This window comes from Eurosta solidaginis, chromosome 1 (genome assembly GCF_040869045.1).
Source record: "Eurosta solidaginis isolate ZX-2024a chromosome 1, ASM4086904v1, whole genome shotgun sequence".
In the NCBI taxonomy this organism is placed as follows: domain Eukaryota; kingdom Metazoa; phylum Arthropoda; class Insecta; order Diptera; family Tephritidae; genus Eurosta; species Eurosta solidaginis.
Genome location: NC_090319.1, coordinates 265,391,028 through 265,411,727, shown reverse-complemented (window position 1 = coordinate 265,411,727; position 20,700 = coordinate 265,391,028).

Sequence of the window (20,700 nt, the reverse complement as noted above, 5' to 3'; positions counted from 1 at the left end):
TTCAAAGTTAAAAAAAAAAAATGATAAAAGCTTTAATAAAAATAAAACTATTGTTTTAATAACAACAAAAACGCCTTATATATTCTACGTACATAAATTGGTAAGGATTATCTCACTTTAAAATTTGAGTTAAATAATCTAAAGTTTTTGTTTGAAACTGAGTCGAGAACTGTGCGTGTGAATGTGCGAATTTTCACCGATCAGCTGTTAGTTGCGCTACTTGATAAAATTTACAATGATTACCACGCGTAGCGAACGGACGGAGAAAGATACTGGGGTAAGTAATGTGTCTAATTTATTGTCAACTTGAATGTTACATAACCTTTTTTTGCACAGAAATAAACTTGAATATGCTTGAATAAGCTGGAATAAGCTTGAATATACGAACTTGAACATAGTTTCAATCTTCTGGCAATTCATGTTCATCCCAAATCCGAATTATTTGCTACGCGACACCTAAAAAGTTTAACTTAGGCAAGATACACAAGAGGCGTAGCTTCGTATACGCCTGCAAAATATGGCATGCAGCTAAGATCTCTCTACACCTCAAGATTGCTTATGCTGTGCCTAATACGCGTCTATGAAGCTACGCCTCGTGTCCATCTTCTCTTAGATTATATTTCAAAGACATTTTTTTAGCTTTAAACTTTGTTCATAATATTCATGTACATGGCTACTACTATGGCAGTCGCTTGCATAAATAATAGTATTTCATTATTTAAAAAAATTAAGATCGTAAAAATGCAACCTTACCACATGCATTCTCAAACACGGTTGCCACACCATGCTTTCATTTGGGACCAAAATTTATCGAAAAAAGGACCATACCTCAAAAAAAAGGACCAAATTTTAGTTATATTTTATTGGTATACAAACAATTCGGCAAGTTTCTAGAGTATCGTATTTTTTGTAAAAAGCGAAAATTGTAGGATGTTTCAGGGATGTCCTATATAAAATTTAAAAAAAGGAGACACTTGGCTTTAGTTCAAACTGCACAAACAAAAATAAAGTGTACCTTTAGGTATCCCATTTTCAAATTTTTAGGATAACACTATGTCTTTCACCAATCTAACGTTGTGAACCTAGTTTTGCTTGATTGCAATGAAATAAAATGTATAGCGCAGTTAGGTTTTAGTAAGGAACAGTTAAAAAATTCGCGTTGTGGCAAACTCAATAAATCGTAAATGAAACTAAGCAATTGTGTTAATGCTATTTATACTCAGTTGAGCAGAGCTCACAGAGTATATTAACTTTGATTGCATAACGGTTGGTTGTAGAGGTATAAAGGAATCGAGATAGATATAGACTTCCATATATCAAAATCATCAATATCGAAAAAAAATTCGATTGAGCCATGTCCGTCCGTCCGTCCGTCTGTCCGTTAACACGATAACTTGAGTAAATTTTGAGGTATCTTGATGAAATTTGGTATGTAGGTTCCTGGGCACTCATCTCAGATTGCAAAAATTAACCAATCCTTGTGAAATTTGGTAGAGGCTTAGCTCCTAGGACGGTAACTGTTTTCTGTGAAAAAGGGCGAAATCGGTTGAAGCCACGCCCAGTTTTTATACACAGTCGACCGTCTGTCCTTCCGCTCGGCCGTTAACACGATAACTTGAGCAAAAATCGATATATCTTTATTAAACTCAGTTCACGTACTTATCTGACCTCACTTTGTATTGGTATAAACAATGGCCGAAATCCGACTATGACCACGCCCACTTTTTCGATATCGAAAATTACGAAAAATGAAAAGAATGCCATAATTATATACCAAATACGAAAAAAGGAATGAAACATGGTAATTGTATTGGTCTATTGACGCAAAATATAACTTTAGAAAAAAACTTGGTAAAATGGGTGTGACACCTACCATATTAAGTAGAAGCAAATGAAAATGTTTTGCAGGGCGAAATCAAAAGCCCTTGGAATCTTGGAAGGAATACTGTACGTGGTATTACATATATAAATAAATTAGCGGTACCCGAGAGATGATGTTCTGGATCACCCTGGTCCACATTTTGGTAGATATCTCGAAAACGCCTTCACATATACAACTAAGGGCCACTCCCTTTTAAAACCCTCATTAATACCTTTATTTTGATACCCATATCGTACAAACACATTCTAGAGTCACCCCTGGTCCACGTTTATGGTGATATCTCGAAAAGGCGTCCACATATAGAACTAAGGCCCACTCCTTTTTAAAATACTCATTAACACCTTTCATTTGATACCCATATCGTACAAACAAATTCTAGAGTCACCCCTGGTCCACCTTCATGTCGATATCTCGAAAAGGCGTCCACCTATAGAACTAAGGCCCACGCCTTTTTAAAATACTCATTAACACCTTTCATTTGATACTCATATCGTACAAAAAAATTCCAGAGTCAGCCCTGGCCCACGTTTATGGCGATATCTCGAAAAGGCATCCACCTATAGAACTAAGGCCCACTCCCTTTTAAAATACTCATTAACACCTTTCATTTTATACCCATATCGTATAAACTAATTCTAGAGTCACCCCTGGTCCACCTTTATGTCGATATCTCGAAAAGGCGTCCACCTATAGAATTAAGACCCACGCCCTTTTAAAATACTCATTAACACCTTTCATTTGATACCCATATCGTACAAACAAATTCTAGAGTCACCCCTGGACCACCTTTATGGCGATATCTCGAAAAGACGTCCACCTATAGAACTAAGGCCCACACCCTTTTAAAATACTCATTAACAACTTTCATTTGATACCCATATCGTACACAAAAATTCTAGAGTCACCCCTGGACCACCTTTATGGCGATATCTCGAAAGGGCATCCACCTATAGAACTAAGGTCCACTCCCTTTTAAAATATCATTAACACCTTTCATTTGATACCCATATCGTACAAACAAATTCTAGAGTCACCCCTGGTCTACCTTTATGGATATATCTCGAAAAGGCGTCCACCTATAGAACTAAGACCCACGCCCTTTTAAAATACTCATTAACACCTTTCATTTGATACCCATATCGTACAAACAAATTCTAGTGTCACCCCTGGTCCACCTTTATGGCGATATCTCGAAAAGGTGTCCACCTATAGAACTAAGGCCCAAACCCTTTTAAAAGACTTATTACACTTTTCGTTTGACACCCATATTGTACAAACGCATTCTAGAGTCAACCCAGGTCCACTTTTATGGCGATATTCCGAAATGCGTCCACCTATAGAACTTAGGCCCACTCCCTTTTAAAATACTCATTAACACCTTTCATTTTATACCCATATCGTATAAACTAATTCTAGAGTCACCCCTGGTCCACCTTTATGGCGATATCTCGAAAAGGCGTCCACCTATAGAACTAAGGCCCACACCCTTTTAAAATACTCATTAACAACTTTCATTTGATACCCATATCGTACACAAAAATTCTAGAGTCACCCCTGGACCACCTTTATGGCGATATCTCGAAAGGGCATCCACCTATAGAACTAAGGCCCACTCCCTTTTAAAATATCATTAACACCTTTCATTTGATACCCATATCGTACAAACAAATTCTAGAGTCACCCCTGGTCTACCTTTATGGATATATCTCGAAAAGGCGTCCACCTATAGAACTAAGACCCACGCCCTTTTAAAATACTCATTAACACCTTTCATTTGATACCCATATCGTACAAACAAATTCTAGTGTCACCCCTGGTCCACCTTTATGGCGATATCTCGAAAAGGTGTCCACCTATAGAACTAAGGCCCAAACCCTTTTAAAAGACTTATTACACTTTTCGTTTGACACCCATATTGTACAAACGCATTCTAGAGTCAACCCAGGTCCACTTTTATGGCGATATTCCGAAATGCGTCCACCTATAGAACTTAGGCCCACTCCCTTTTAAAATACTCATTAACACCTTTCATTTGATACTCATATCGTAAAAAATAAATTCTAGAGTCACCCCTGGTCCACCTTTATGGCGATATCTCGAAAAGACGTCCACCTATAGAACTTAGGCCCACTCCCTTTTAAAATTATCATTAACACATTTCATTTTCATTTTCATTTTCATGGGTATCAACCCATATCGTACAAACAAATTCTCGAATCAGGCCTGGTCCACCTTTATGGCGATATCCCTAAATGGCGTCCATCTATAGATCTATGGCCCACTTCCTCTTAAAATACTCTTTAATACCTTCCATTTGATACACATGTCATACAAACACATTCCAGGGTTACCCTAGGTTCCTTTTACAACATGGTGATTTCCCTTACATTTTCTCCACAGCTCTCAACTGAGTATGTAATGTTCGGTTACACCCGAACTTAGCCTTCCTTACTTGTTTTATACTCAGTTGAGCAGAGCTCACAGAGTATATTAACTTTGATTGAATAACGGTTGGTTGTACAGGTATAAAGGAATCGAGATAGATATAGACTTCCATATATCAAAATCATCAGTATCGAAAAAAAAATTTGATTGAGCCATGTCCGTCCGTCCGTCTGTCCGTTAACACGATAACTTGAGTAAATTTTGAGGTATCTTGATGAAATTTGGTATGTACATTCCTGGGCACTCACCTCAGATCGCTATTTAAAATGAACGATATCGGACTATAACCCCGCCCACTTCTTCGATATCGAAAATTTCGAAAAACCGAAAAAGTGCGATAATTCATTACAAAAGACAGCTAAAGCGACGAAACTTGGTAGGTGAGTTGAACTTATGACGCAGAATAGAAAATTAGTAAGATTTTGGACAATGGGCGTGGCACCGCCCACTTTTACAAGAAGGTAATTAAAAAGTTTTGCAAGCTGTAATTTGGCAGTCGTTGACGATATCATGATGAAATTTGACAGGAGCGTTACTACTATTACTATATATGTGCTAAATAAAAATTAGCAAAATTGGATGAAGAACACGTCCACTTTTAAAAAAAATTTTTTTAAAATTCAAATTTTAACAAAAAATTTAATATCTTTACTGTATATAAGTAAATTAAGTCAAAATTCAACTCCAGTAATGATATGATGCAACAAAATACAAAAATAAAAGAAAATTTCAAAATGGGCGTGGCTCCGCCCATTTTCATTTAGTTTGTCTAGAATACTTTTAATGCCATAATTCGAACAAAAATTTACCAATCCTTCTCAAATTTGGTAGGGGCATAGATTCTATGACGGTAACTGTTCTCTGTGAAAATGGACGAAATCGGTGAAAGCCACGCCCATTTTTTATACACAGACCACCGTCTGTATCTTTACTAAACTTAGCCCACGTACTTATCTGAACTCACTTTATCTTGGTATAAAAAATGGCCGAAATCCGACCATAACCACGCCCACTTTATCGATATCGAAAATTACGAAAAATGAAAAAAATGCCATAATTCTATACCAAATACGAAAAAGGGGATGAAACATGGTAACTGGATTGGTTTATTGACGCAAAATATAACTTTGGAAAAAACTTTGTAAAATGGGTGTGACACCTACCATATTAAGTAGAAGAAAATGAAAAAGTTCTACAAGGCGAAATCAACAGCCATTGGAATCTTGGCAGGAATACTGTTAGTGGTATTGCATATATAAATAAATTAGCAGTACCCGACAGATGATTTTCTGGATCACCTGGTCCACATTTTGGTCGATATCGCGAGAACGCCTTCACATATACATCTAAGGGCCACTCGCTTTAATACCTTTAATTTGATATCCATACCGTATCATTCTAGAGTCACCCCTGGCCCACCCTAATGGCGATATCTCGAAAAGGCGTCCACCTATAGACCTAATGCCCACTCCCTCTTAAAATGCTCAGTAACACCTTTCGTTTGATACCCTTATCGTACAAACATTCTAGAGTCACCCCTGGCCCACCCTAATGGCGATATCTCGAAAAGGCGTCCACCTATAGACCTAATGTCCACTCCCTCTTAAAATGCTCAGTAACACCTTTCGTCTGATACCCATATCGTACAAACATTCTAGAGTCACCCCTGGCCCACCCTAATGGCGATATCTCGAAAAGGCGTCCACCTATAGACCTAATGCCCACTCCCTCTTAAGATGCTCAGTAACACCTTTCGTTGGATACCCATATCGTGAATTTTGAACTCAGACTAAAAACAAGAGGGAGTGGGCCTTAGGTCTATCGGTGGACGCCGTTTCGAGATATCGCCATAAAGGTGGACCAGGGGTGACTCTAGAATGTGTTTGTACGATATGGGAATCAAATGAAAGGTGTTACTGAGCATTTTAAGAGGGAGTGGGCATTAGGTCTATAGGTGGACGCCTTTTCGAGATATCGCCATTAGGGTGGGCCAGGGGTGACTCTAGAATGTGTTTGTACGATATGGGTATAAAACGAAAGGTGTTACTGAGCATTTTAAGAGGGAGTGGACATTAGGTCTATAGGTGGACGCCTTTTCGAGATATCGCCATTAGGGTGGGCCAGGGGTGACTCTAGAATGTTTGTACGATAAGGGTATCAAACGAAACGTGTTACTGAGCATTTTAAGAGGGAGTGGGCATTAGGTCTATAGGTGGACGCCTTTTCGAGATATCGCCATTAAGGTGGGCCAGGGGTGACTCTAGAATGTGTTTGTACGATATGGGTATAAAACGAAAGGTGTTACTTAGCATTTTAATAGGAAGTGGGCATTAGGTCTATAGGTGCACGCCTTTTCGAGATATCGCCATTAGGGTGGGCCAGGGGTGATTCTAGAATGTTTGTACGATATGGGTATCAAACGAAAGGTGTTACTGAGCATTTTAAGAGGGAGTGGGCATTAGGTCTATAGGTGGACGCCTTTTCGAGATATCGCCATTAGTGTGGGCCAGGGGTGACTCTAGAATGTGTTTGTACGATATGGATATCAAATTAAAGGTATTAATGAGGGTTTTAAAAGCGAGTGGCCCTTAGATGTATATGTGAAGGCGTTTTCGCGATATCGACCAAAATGTGGACCAGGGTGATCCAGAAAATCATCTGTCGGGTACTGCTAATTTATTTATATATGCAATACCACGGACAGTATTCCTGCCAAGATTCCAAGGGCTGTTGATTTCGCCTTGTAGAACTTTTTCATTTTTTTCTACTTAATATGGTAGGTGTCAAACCCATTTTACAAAGTTTTTTCTAAAGTTATATTTTGCGTCAATAAACCAATCCAATTACCATGTTTCATCCCTTTTTTCTTATTTGGTATAGAATTATGGCATTTTTTTCATTTTTCGTAATTTTCGATATCGATAAAGTGGGCGTGGGACTTAATTTACCTATATACAGTAAATATATTAAATTTTTTGTTAAAATTTGACTTTAAAAAATTTTTTTTTTAAAAAGTGGGCGTGTTCTTCATCCGATTTCGCTAATTTTTATTTAGCACATATACAGTAATAGTAGTAACGTTCCTGCCAAATTTCATCATGATATCTTCAACGACTGCCAAATTACAGCTTGCAAAACTTTTAAATTACCTTCTTGTAAGAGTGGGCGGTGCCACGCCCATTGTCCAAAATCTTACTAATTTTCTATTCTGCGTCATAACGTCAACCCATCTACCAAGTTTCATCGCTTTATCCGCCTTTGGCAATGAATTATCGCATTTTTTCGGTTTTTCGAAATTTTCGATATCGAAAAAGTGGGCGTGGTTATAGTCCGATATCGTTCATTTTAAATAGCGATCTGAGATGGGTGCTCAGGAACCTACATACCAAATGTCATCAAGATACCTCAAAATTTACTCAAGTTATCGTGTTAACGGACGGACGGATGGACGGACGGACGGACATGGCTCAATCAAATTTTTTTTCGATCCTGATGATTTTGATATATGGAAGTCTATATCTATCTCGATTCCTTTATACCTGTACAACCAACCGTTATCCAATCAAAGTTAATATACTCTGTGAGCTCTGCTCAACTGAGTATAATGAAGCACCTTAAAAGTTTCAACTGTATAATAATTGAATACCGATCGAAATATCTAATCACTAAAACAAGTCTTTTTCTGATAAGTGCGTTGTTTCATCAAAAATTAATGACAATGTGTTTGTCCGAACATTCAACACTTCATTTTTAATGCCTCGCCTAAATTATCTCCCAAGTGAAATGTCATTGTTCTGCTACATTTTATTGATAGAGCAATTTTCGTGGTAAGAATTCCATTGGAGTAAATTGAAAATTATATGTGGGTAATAGATTTGCGGCAATTTTTTTAGCAGTGTTTTGATTACTTGTTTCAGTGAAAAAGAAATAAAAGTACCAAACCCGTTGTGCAAAAGAACCAAAATTGAGAAAAAGGACCAGCGGACCATATAGGGGGGAAGGGAATGGACTGAAGTGGCAACCGTGTTCTCAAATGCAAGCTTCCACATCAAATACATATACATATAAGTACTTTGACATTACGAAATACATTGTCGCGTTGTGAGGCTAAGTATTATTGCATAAAAGCTTTTTGACCACCACAATGCCACAGATTAAGTATAAAATTTCACAAAAATTATACATTTTTTCGAAAAATCACACAGAATATCCGCAGTCATTGTTTACGAATTTAGAAATAATGAGAATGGCAAATACAAACTAGTGATGGAACGATATTTCGCTATTGGCGATTGCATCGCCGTTATTGACAAATCGCTAATAGCTATAGCTAGTCCAATCCCAATATATCAGTGATTGGCGATTTTCCTTCATTCGATTCTTTTGAATGACAATCACCTTTGGCAGAATATCGCCAAAAGCGATTATAGCGAATGGCGATTTTCCTTCACCGTGAAATTCTAATACTAATAGTGATAGCGGCGATGCAATCATCGATAGTGAAATATCGTTCATTACTACTCATCTGTGTGATTTACTTTACGACTGAGTAAAAAAGTTTATTGGATACAAAAAGGAACAATTTTCTCGAAAATTGGAAAAAAAATATAGGTAACGTTTTACAAGACGGTGCACCACCAAATTTTTATCGAAAATTATCAAAGGTGGTATCAAAAGACGCGTCTCGACCTCCGTTTTAAGAATCGGAAATCAAAAATTTTATTTCTGTCGAAAGTTATTTACAAAAAACCGTAAAATGACCCCTAGAGGTTCCGAAATATAGAACACCTTTCTGCGTTGGCGGCCTGCGGCCGCGCTTATAAAAAATTACCCTGGGTGGATCCGACACCAGTTTCGGGGTCAAAACTGAATGCGCGCAGAACACCTTTCTGCATTAGTGTGTGTGTGTGTGTACATCAAATGTGGCAAAAAACTACAACCACATGGAAATTTGAACCGATTTTTGCATATATCTTTTGACAGAAATAAAAATTGAATTTTCGCTTTCGGATTCTTAAAACGGAGGTCGAGACGCGTCTTTTGATACGACCTTTGTTAAATTTCGATAAAAATTAGGTGGTGCACCGTCTTGTAAAACGTTACCGAAACTAATGCATGTGTTACTCATAAGTTAATACTTCTAGGCTGTAGCCGTTAACAGTTTTATAAAATTTGTGTTTTTGATGGAAAAATAAAAGAATTATAGAAACATATATCACTCGTCTTATTGTAAACAGATTAACTCAAAATTTAAGTTTTTTGGGAGAATGCAATTCAAGAGTGTTAAATGGTTTGTATATGGTTGAATTCTCCGGTTAATTTCTAGGGCACTGAAGTGGGTGGCTAATTTTCTGCTAAAGAATATTTTTATAATAGTTTGAAGAATTTGCTATATTTTTTCTCTGTATTTTTCATTAAAACTTTATTCACTTTACTATTCAAATATTATGCAGCCAAATACAACTTTCAGAATAAATTCATACGGAGTATTCCTGAATACATCGGTGTAGTATAATATAGTAAATAAATCATATTTATTTCGGGTTGATTCATCTTAAAAATTAAACCATTTTCAATTAGCAAAATTTATAAAACAAAGATGCATAGACATCTATTTCAGCTAGTTTCATCTCATTGAGTGTAATACGAGTCTGAACATATTGTCGTCAGCCAGTTAATAATATATATCATAACATCTCAGAAAATTAGAATTTCACATTACATCAATTTACAATTAAAGTACATATTTTTTTCTTTTTATTCCAATTTTGGTTCATATATTCTGTATACTAAATTAAATGAATGTATAACATTCAATCTACTCCGGTAAACAAACTTAAAGTTCATTTTTTTTTATCCAAGTATAAAAATAATTTCAGATTCGTTTATTAAAGATAAGTTAAAGCGATCGCCATAGCTATAAAAAATAGCCATACCTATATTCACTGATAGCTCAAGATCGCTATATCGCCCATCATATCTTCTGTATATAATCGCTTGTTAAAATAAAGCGATCGCTATAGCTATAAAAAAGAGCCGCGATTCAAAAATAGCCAAATCTATTTTCACTGATAGCTCAAAATCGCCATATCGTCCATCACTAATACAAACGTGTATGAAATGTAATGTCAAAACGTATATGCACATGGTTGTATTTATATGCACGAAAATGCTTTAAAATCGCATGAAATTGTTAAAATAAAGTTCAAAAATAAATGATAAAAACTTTAATATAAATAAAAAGATTCTTTTAATAACAACAAAAACGCCTTATATATTCTCCATATATATAAATTGGTAAGGATTATCTCACTTTAAAATTTAAGCTAAATAATCTAAAGTTTTTTTTTTTGAAACTGAGTCGAGAACTGTGCCTGTGAATGTGCGAATTTCACCGATCAGTTGTTAGTTGCGCTACTTGGTAAAATTTACTATGCTCGTATGCATTGTGAATGATAACTAAGTGTGATATCTTCTGCATAAACTTCAAAATTCGAAAGGGATTGGATCACCTGATTTGTAATTGACTATCGCTGTCTCATTCTGTATCTCTTTCTATCACCCCCTGAAGATAGGCGGCGCCATATTGAACACCATGTCAAAACGCTAAAAAGTAGTCATATTGAACATCCTGTCAGTGGGTTGCCATTGTTGTTTCGGTTGAAAACAGCCAATTAGGGTTCTGTGCAGAGACGTAAAAGATTGAAACAGGGTTTATGTGGTCACAAAAGTGTTGCTTCTGTTGCACAGCATTTTTATATCATGGCGAAAAGTGTTCAGTTGAGAGTTATTGATTTTCATTAAAAGTTTAATTCATTACGGAGGGTTACTCCTTTAAGTGTAAAAAGCAGAGAAAACGTAGAATTTTTCAAATTATTGTGAAAATCTTTTAATTTAAATTTCTGTACCCAAGTTCACTATATTTGTGTAACACAAGAATCTGGAGGTCAATTCTTTAACTATGAGAAACTGAAAAATGTACACTTATTGAAAACTCATTTGCACACACAATTTATACTTTGAATTTAGTTTTGTTTTTATGCTAAACATTTTGAAACTGAAAAGAAAATTTTCATTTGTCAGAAAAAATAAAGAAAACACGGCCTAATGTCAAAAAACCCTATCGAAATACAAACTGGCTTGGTTGTTTTGAATGAACTACGTTGTATTTTTCTTGTATTTCGTTAGTTTTTTTTTAAATATAGTTCACACACACCAGTACTGAAACCTTATTGGCTCCCTCGACAAAAAATATAAGAGAAGAAAAACAATGAAACGCCGTACGTTATCTTTGCTTTGAAGCGACCAAAGCGTTTATATAATTTTGCCTTATGCATTTGTGTAAACAGCCTTAGAAGTGAAATTTTTCCATGTAACACATGTAGCGCTTTATATTTTGACTCTAAATAAATTTTGGTTTCCGTATGTTTCCGCATTGTTGCAGGCTACAAATCTTCTAGTATTCTTATTTCCGCGGAAATATATTCAACTATTTCATCTGTAAATACTACAAAGTTTTATTAAACTATCAAATGCAACTCAGCTTAAAGTACTCTTACGTACCAAAAATGCAACTCTAGACCTGAGATTTGCATCAGGTGAGCGAGGCTGTTTGTAGTTTTGACGTTTATCGCTTAGTCGACATACTTGTATAGGTACACAATGATTTAAACACAATTTTTTGGCTCATGACTAAATGCACTAATTGTATTAGTACTCAACATAGATGAATGGATTTGCAACTCTTTGTTTCGAGAGAGCGCTGTCAAAATGCACATTTTTTATAACTTTTGTCAGTGATGCCACTCCAAACAAAAATTAATATATCTGAATATGGGGATTTTTGACATACATTTCGGCGATTATAGTTTCAATCATTTAAAAAAATGATAGTCGTAAAATATTCATTTCTTTAAACTCATTTTACAATAATACTACTTGTTGGAGTCAAATATAAACAAATCTAAGTAAAATTTACATTTTGATTAAAGTAATTAGTCAAATATTGTAACGCATTTAACTCACAGTGAAAACCATATATTCTTTTGAAATTTCAGTAAATCCGACCTATGATATAATAGTTAACATCATTCAATGGTAGGACCTATCCTACATGTCTGACTTTCCAGGTTCTGTGATCAAAATGGACTGGTTGTATCGGGACTTCATATTTACAAAACCTGTTTTAGCGATAACTTTTGATCGGGAAATAATATTTACCCTCCGCCTTCGAACTAATAATATTTACATTAAAACAAGTATTTTTATCCCTTTTCCCATAATTTTTGAACGCTATTCTACAGTTGTAGGTCAAACTAAAGTTTACCAAAATTTTTGGCACGTTTTTCGTTTTGGCTGGCACACTTTTTGTTCTGGCACCCGCTTCAGCTGGCGCGAGGGATTTATCTGTGATTGCTGCCAGCATCAACTAGAAGATAAATCCCTCGTGAGAGCGAAAATAAGAGAGCGTAAACAAAAGATTCGTATCAATCTAATCTATGGTACTCAAAGCAGATTTCTGCAACCCACTGAGTTTTTTGGCCTTACCATTTCATATGGCCAATATGTCAGTACTCCTCCAAACCTTTGGAACCTTTGGGGAGATTTTATACCGCTACAACAACAACAACAACAGGACAAAATATTAGTGAAAATGAATTTGAATCTGTATTGTTCAACAACATAATTTTGTCCTTCTCAAACATCAACTATTGCAAATGTCTTCGACAAGTACTGTTAAGGAACTGCTCGCTACTGAAGCAGTTGACGAAAGAGAAGTAGAAGTACGTTCCCCTTCAGAAATTACAGGCGCTTTTTTTCCTGAAGTTACATTCCTTTGTTCTGAGGAAGACGGATGCTTACGGCGTAGGTGGTCATTTAAATTTGATGTGTTTCCAGAAAATTTTAAATATTTTTGTATACATGGCATTTAACTTCACTGCCATTTTTGATGAAAAACTCCCAAACTCTTCAATCCAAGCCGCATTATACATAAATATCTCTACACAATTTAAATAGTTAAAAGCACTTCTTCAGATAACAATTTTTAAACAATTACCACGCTTAAAACGTTTGTCGATTAGGTTGAAGTATGCTAAGCTTTAAAACTAATTTTAATAACATGAAAAATTTAAATAGAATGAAAAACTCGAAAATGTAGTAATAAACGAATCATTCATATCAAAAACTATTAATTAGAAAAATTAGTAATGAACGAATTTCAAATGATATCGAATGAATGAAAATGAGTGAACTATCGAATACCTCGAACTATCGAATAAATCGATAGTTTTAATTCGTAAACAATGACACCAGCTAGTATTTAACAAATCAAAATGATATTAGTAATCCAAACATGAGCTGATATACATATGGACACATGCACATGCATTATAATTATTAAAAAAAAAAAAATTAAATTAATATGTGACTACATAACCTAAAATTACCAAACTTAAAATCTATGATACTACGTAAATCAAAGGAAAAATTAAGATCTAACTAAATTTTGGAGTTACTGAGAATAATGGAAAGTGAAACAAAAATATTGACACAGCAACATGACGTATGAATACCAAATTTATTTCAACTTCCCAGGTTTTGCATGAAGCTAAATAGATAATTAAAAGACTATATCTATGAAAAATATAAACAAATTAAATTGAACACAAATACAAATAAACATAAAATTTCTATGATCATAATTGTATGATAAAATGAAGAGACAATGCGGTAAAATTATCATAAGTTTATGATATAATGGAATTACAAAACTGTAAAATGAAAATTATCGGAATGGACATAAATTTACGAAAATACGACACCTGATATCACGAATATACATTTACAAAAATAAGTCTATAATTGAAATTACAATGAAAAAATTAATAATCTACATAAAGAAAACAAGTGATCACTGGGAATTACCCAAAAGAAATGATAATACAGACATAAAAATATATCACGAAGAATTGCAAATCTTGAAAAAACACATGGCAACAAGCCATATATTCATCAATTACAAGGAAAAAATTTGTGATACGGGTTTTTATTTTGCGACATATGTTAGCTGCTTATGCACATCTAAATTTTGCAAGTATAGTACCCTTATACGTTTGTTAACCTGGCGATTTAAGAGGCAATTTAATGGTACTCTTGCCATTTACTGGAATTGAAAGATTCAATTCCCAAAACAGGAAACAAAAGAACATAGACATGGAAACGTGCGTGCTCAAAGTCAGCTGTTGGCGCAGCTTAAACGCCAAAACAACGCAAAAGTCAATTGTGTTTGGGTCTTTAGAGATTTGTTTGCATAGTTTCAATTACAAAACCCATAGAAGTTTTTTATTAAATTATTAAAATGAAAATGAAAAAATTAAATGAAGAAATTTGATAAAAATTCCGACTGATATCTTTCTGTTCTCTGGTGTATGCATAATTAAAAACGTTCAAATTTAAGATTTAGGTTCAACTTTTAACTATGTACTAATCGTTTGAGGAAAATCAGAATTGACATTATTAGGGCAACGAACTGGCTTTGCACCAACCAGGAATATTGTCCAGTTTCAGGGCCCATTTGGCTATGTTTGGGTAGAAAAAGAATCAGTTGCAATCAGCTCCCTGCAGATATAGCACTTATTGGCGTCGTAAAAGTTTACTGTGCCGTCACACAGAAATTTCCGCTATAATCTAATGTAAGATTCTTCTGCAGAAGCGGTCAGAATAAGGAGAAAGAAGGGTAAATTCATCATTTCCTCTTCCAATGTAAAGAACTACCTACAGACAGGGCGATTGTGAATTCTTTGCGTACAGTTTTACGACAGTCTGGCGGGGATAAGGAAGCTTATAATTAAGTTCATATGAGCATCAGTTCATGGACGATTAATTAGGAAATATCTGGTCGCCGCCACGTCGCACTGACAATGGACAGAAGTACCTCGGAGTGGAAAATTGACGAGGTCAAATGAAGCACCTTTAAACCTAATCAACATTAAGATTAACACCCCTATTATGAATTTTCATACGATAGACGATAAACGCTTCCTAGCGTATCGTAAAAAATCAGCTTTCATATTGCGATTTCCACACGCCCGATAGATGTACTATTGTGAATGACAGCAGAGTTTTGTTTACAAATTTTTGTGAATCTATACGAAACAGATAGCAAAACAAAACGTAAATACTAACAATTCATTTGTCTTGTACGTAAAAGTGGCAAAAGTTTTTAAAAGCTGTTATAATAAAATGTTTTATGCAACCTCTGTTACCTTTTATATAAACTCAAATGAACAAATTGACGGAACTTGCATAGATTCCACAGAAAGAAGAAAATTGAGAGATCATTCCAATCTTCTTGAAATGAACTCTACACTGTAAGTACTTGACATACTAAAAGTAAAAAAAGTTTAATAAACAAAATTGATGTCAGAGTATGTCTTAACAGAAATAGAAAGCAGTTTGCGCGCCCGTAAAAATAGGCAATCCATTCCAAATATTTTGAAGGTTTGTGTCACTTTAAGGCTTCTTGCCCAGGGTGTTGCAACAGAGTGTTGGGAATGAGGCTGTAGTTGGATTATTTTGGATTATGTAATAATTGTATATTTACTTTTATTTAAATAGTTCCCAACGTATCGTGGAAAAATTTATCAGCGATAGCTAGCGTAGAAAATTGAATAGCGTGTGCGATAGTTAGCGTATGGCAATACCACGATAAACGATAAACGCTAACGATCGAGTTTCACACGGTAGAATTTATTTCATAATACGGTAGAACAGATTGCAAGCGTTTATCGTGTATCGTACGAGTTCATAATAGGGGTGTAAATTTTGACTTCTATTTTGTGCCTTGCATTGATTTTTCCGACACCAACGAGTTCCTATCATTGCGAATGATGACTAAGTGTGATATCTTATCTGTCAAATGCCTGACAGGATGTTCAATATGGCTACTTTTTAGCGTTTTGACAGGGTGTTCAATATGGCGGCGCCTATCTTCAGCGGGTGATAGAAAGAGATACAGAATGAGACAGCGATAGTCAATTACAAATCACTTGATCTAATCACTTTGGAATTTTGACGTCTATGCAGAAGATTTCACACTTAGTTATCATTCACAATGGTTCCTATACCGCAGTCCATATTGAGAAACTTTTGTCGAGTTATCGATTTGTTATCGGCGAATTATTGCTGAATCATCGGTTTATTATTGGTTTCGTATCGGCTTTTTATCGAATGGTTACATATCGCACGCCTAGAACCTATCGAACTGTATACTTACTTTACTAATACCTACATTAATCAGCGAGAAAATACTTTGTAATAGAAATTGCAAGGCCACATATGGGGAGGCAGTCAGTTTTTGCGTGTTCTGAACATTGCAATTTTTTAGTTGATTGCTGTTTTGATCTAGGTGTTTGATGTAGGTATGAGATCGGTCGATAAATTATCGGTAACTAATCGATAGAAACGCGATAAAATCTTGGTACCACTCTGATAGCTTTTCGATGACAAATCAATAACACGCCGATAGCAAATTGGTAACACCCGATAACAATCGATAACCTTTTCTATAAAAATAACTTTTTAATAACATATCGATAACTCTTCGATCAATAATTAAACATTTTTAGATATTAAATTGTTCACTTTTCGATAACAAACTGACAAATCTTCGATAAAAAATTGATAACTCATCGATAGCCTTTGTTGTCGAAGTTTATAACAATTCGATAACAAATCGTTAATTCATCAGACACCTTGCATTAAGGACAAACATCATTGGGAGATGTAAAATGGGTAGCCTTTTCCCATTGAAAGCTCTTCCGCTTGTAGGACCAAGGCAAACTTCTTGATCACTTTGGTTTTAAATGTCTGCGACACGGGAAACGTCCACATGCATTTTCTAGCTAATCAGCGAAGGAGTCTCTGGTCTCATCCTCTTTCGAATTCGTTGATGTGTAGGCCAAGATGAAAAATATTGTCTTTCGTCCCCAATAACTTTTAGAAAATTTTTTAATGGGCTACGGGTTTTAGAATATTCCCGAAGTTTGCATGTCTGTTTTAAGAGGCAACTAAAATCTACAGACCCGAATGTTTAAAGAGTAAAAAAAATCATTCGCAGGGTAGGAGTCATTCCGATGACGGACTGTCCGTGACCGTAATACTCCCTAAACCTTCGGGGAGTGTTTTTAAGTGAAAAACAAGTAAGGACGAGATAAGAAATATATAGTGAACAGATGTACATACGTAAACGATTTTTAAGATAAATATAAAATAAAAAATGGCAAAAAACCCCCTTATCTGAACGATCGGTTGTATGGGATATATATTATATATAGCTCCGATCGAAATGATTTTTACAGGAAATCTTCTATGATAGACTAGCAGACCCGGCAGACGTTGTTCTGCCCCAAATTTGTATATCTGCATACATTTTAATAAGCTTTTTCCGTCTAACTCTCCCTCGCCCCTCTACACTTTTTCTTAATATTTGTATTCACTCCTCCCTCCGTATTTTTCTCTTCATCTATCTCCATCTTCGTCTCATTCTATCTCTTTCTCAGTCTCCTTCTCTCATTTCTCTTCTCTCAAGTTTTTCTCATTCTTCTTCATATCTTATTGCCAGTCCCAGAGGGTGGTATGTATTTTGTTCCAGTCCCATTCCGAGTCTCAGTCCCAGTCCCACTCCGAGTATCAGTCTCAGTCCCAGTCCTAATCCCAGTCCCAGTCCGTCTCTGGTCTACTTCCCGGAAAAAAGCATCGGAAATCGGAAATCAGGCAAATCGAATAGGAGGTATGTAAATAGGTATGTGGGTATTATTAATTCATGTCTTTATTTCGGCTTCGCATGCATATTTATCAGTTTTGCCATGTTGATGCGACTAAATCGAATATCACAATGAAAATTACTTAAAAGCTCTCAGCAACAGCTTTCATTTGATATCCAAAATACACACGCATTCTAGGGGTGCCCGGGTCCACGTTTTGGCCTATATCTCGAGACCCTAGTCACCAATAGGTATGAAAACTACCCTGTACTAAAGCACTCATCAACAGCTTTCATTTGATAACCATATTGTATAAACACAATCTAGAGGTGCCCCGGTCCACGTTCTGGCCTATATCTCGAGACCCTAGTCACCGATAGGTATGAAAACTACCCTGTACTAAAGCACTCATCAACAGCTTTCATTTGATATCCATAACACACACACATTGTAGGGGTATCCGGGTCCAAGTTTTGGCTTATATCTCGAGACCCTAGTCACCCGGTATCAAAGTACTCATTATACAAACCTTCCCCGAGGAAAAATACATATATATACCAATTTTCATAATAATCCGTCGAGTAGTTTTTGAGTTTATCGATGACATACATACAAACATTAATTTTTATATATATAGGCTTATTCCATTTCAAGACACCCGGTCTGCGCAGGACATGATTTTTGATATCGATGAAATTTTAATATGTTGTTCTTTGGTCAAAATAACGAAACACGTGTATTTCTTTTTTGCCTCAAAAAAGTTTTTTTCGGATTTATCGGCAATTGAATTCCATAAAATGCAGTCGGTATTTTATTCACCTATTTTTTCAACTGTCAATAACTTTGTCGAAAACTAACCGATTCTCATGATTTTTTCTTTGAAATATTCGTTACTACTTTTAATTTAATATAAATTTATTTAATATAAACAATTGCATATAGTTACAAAAAAATTATTTTTTTAGTATTTAGTTAAAATGTATGACTTTTTTTCAAAAATTAATATTTCAAATAACGGTTATTGTTTTTTGTTTAAACTTTTTTTATATCGAGTAAGCAGTTTAAACTTGGGTAAATATCAATTGGCCAACGCTGGTTGTTTTCGAAATATGAATTTTTGAATATTAATCTTTTTTTTTCTCCATATATTGATGCATTACATATCAGCATACAAGGCGATCAATGCCAAATGCTTCAAATTAATTAAAATATCCCATTTATCATTGAAAACATTCATTTGTTGTTATTTTTCAGAATTACAGTGATTTTGTAACAAGACATGGCAAAGGCTCTTGGGGCGGTATTGGAGGTTTAGAGAAATATTTTGCCATTTGCGAATGTCTAATATAATACAAAACTAAATCCTTGTGCCAAATTTCATTGAGATATCTCAAAATTTGAGGGATTAGTTTGCGTTCAAACAGACAGACGGACGGACAGCCGGACGGACAGACGGACAGACGGACATGGCTATATCAACTCAGTTTGTCGCGCTGATCAATTCGGTATACTTAATGGTGAGTCTATCTTCTATATTTCTCAACGTTACAAACATCGGACCAAAGTTAATATACCATTTCATGTTCATGAAAGGTATAAAAACGTCGTAATACTCGGTGGATTGATGCAGTCTATCGTATTTCTTGCAAGGCGGCAGTGTTTTGTCTCATACGATCCTTTGTGGTTTTTGGTTTCGTTAAACGCCTAGCAAATTTCCAAGACAACCTACTAAAGCTGCCTGCATTCCTGTTGTGACCCAAGCTTTTAGGTGTGTGCCTAACAGAGTCTTGTTTCTCACATTGCCCAGAGAATGCAGCTATGCAATCACAGAAGCTTTATATTCTACGATCTTTAAAGTGTTCGAACAAATTGAAACGTTATTTCATAGGGTCGATTATGGTTCGCATTCAAGGGGTTGTGTAAGCGCAATACGAAACTTTATAGCTACTCAGCTTCTACAACTTAATTGTTAAACTAATCCAGACCAAGCGAATTCTGTTTCAAAATTGCATAAATTGCAGATGAGGGCTAGCGATCCCATATTCGACACAGAACTTTAGAGGTAGTCGGGCTAGTACTTCAATAGTAACGTAATGGTTTTAAATTCGGCAAAGGACTATCAACATTGATACCAATTGCCAAACCCGGCTGGAGGTAACTTTCTCGGTAATACAAGAACAATAATAACAGCTATTTTAATGGGATTATGTGCTTAGCTAACTGAGAATAAGTTGTGGTGTTGGCACTTTTTTCAATCTTCCATTCCCGCCTCATTTTTCGCACTAAATTGCGATAGCAGCGCCGTCTCAGCCGAAACATACGAAGATGAATTTTAATTAGGGGAACGTTTGTTACTCGCGATCATATACGTAGATAAGACAACCTCATTGCACTGAAGACAATTCAATCAACTAAAAAAATTGTGTTGTTGCCGATGCAGCGGTTTCCTATAAGCGCTGATCTGTGATGTGTCGCTGAATGCTGTGTATATTTTTTTTTTCTGTCTTTTTTCTTCCTTCGGTGCAATTGCTGAGGACGTTTTTACCCTTTTGCAACCAGCATTCCGGTATGTAGTACTTACGTAGTCAGTGAAACGCGTTTAACATC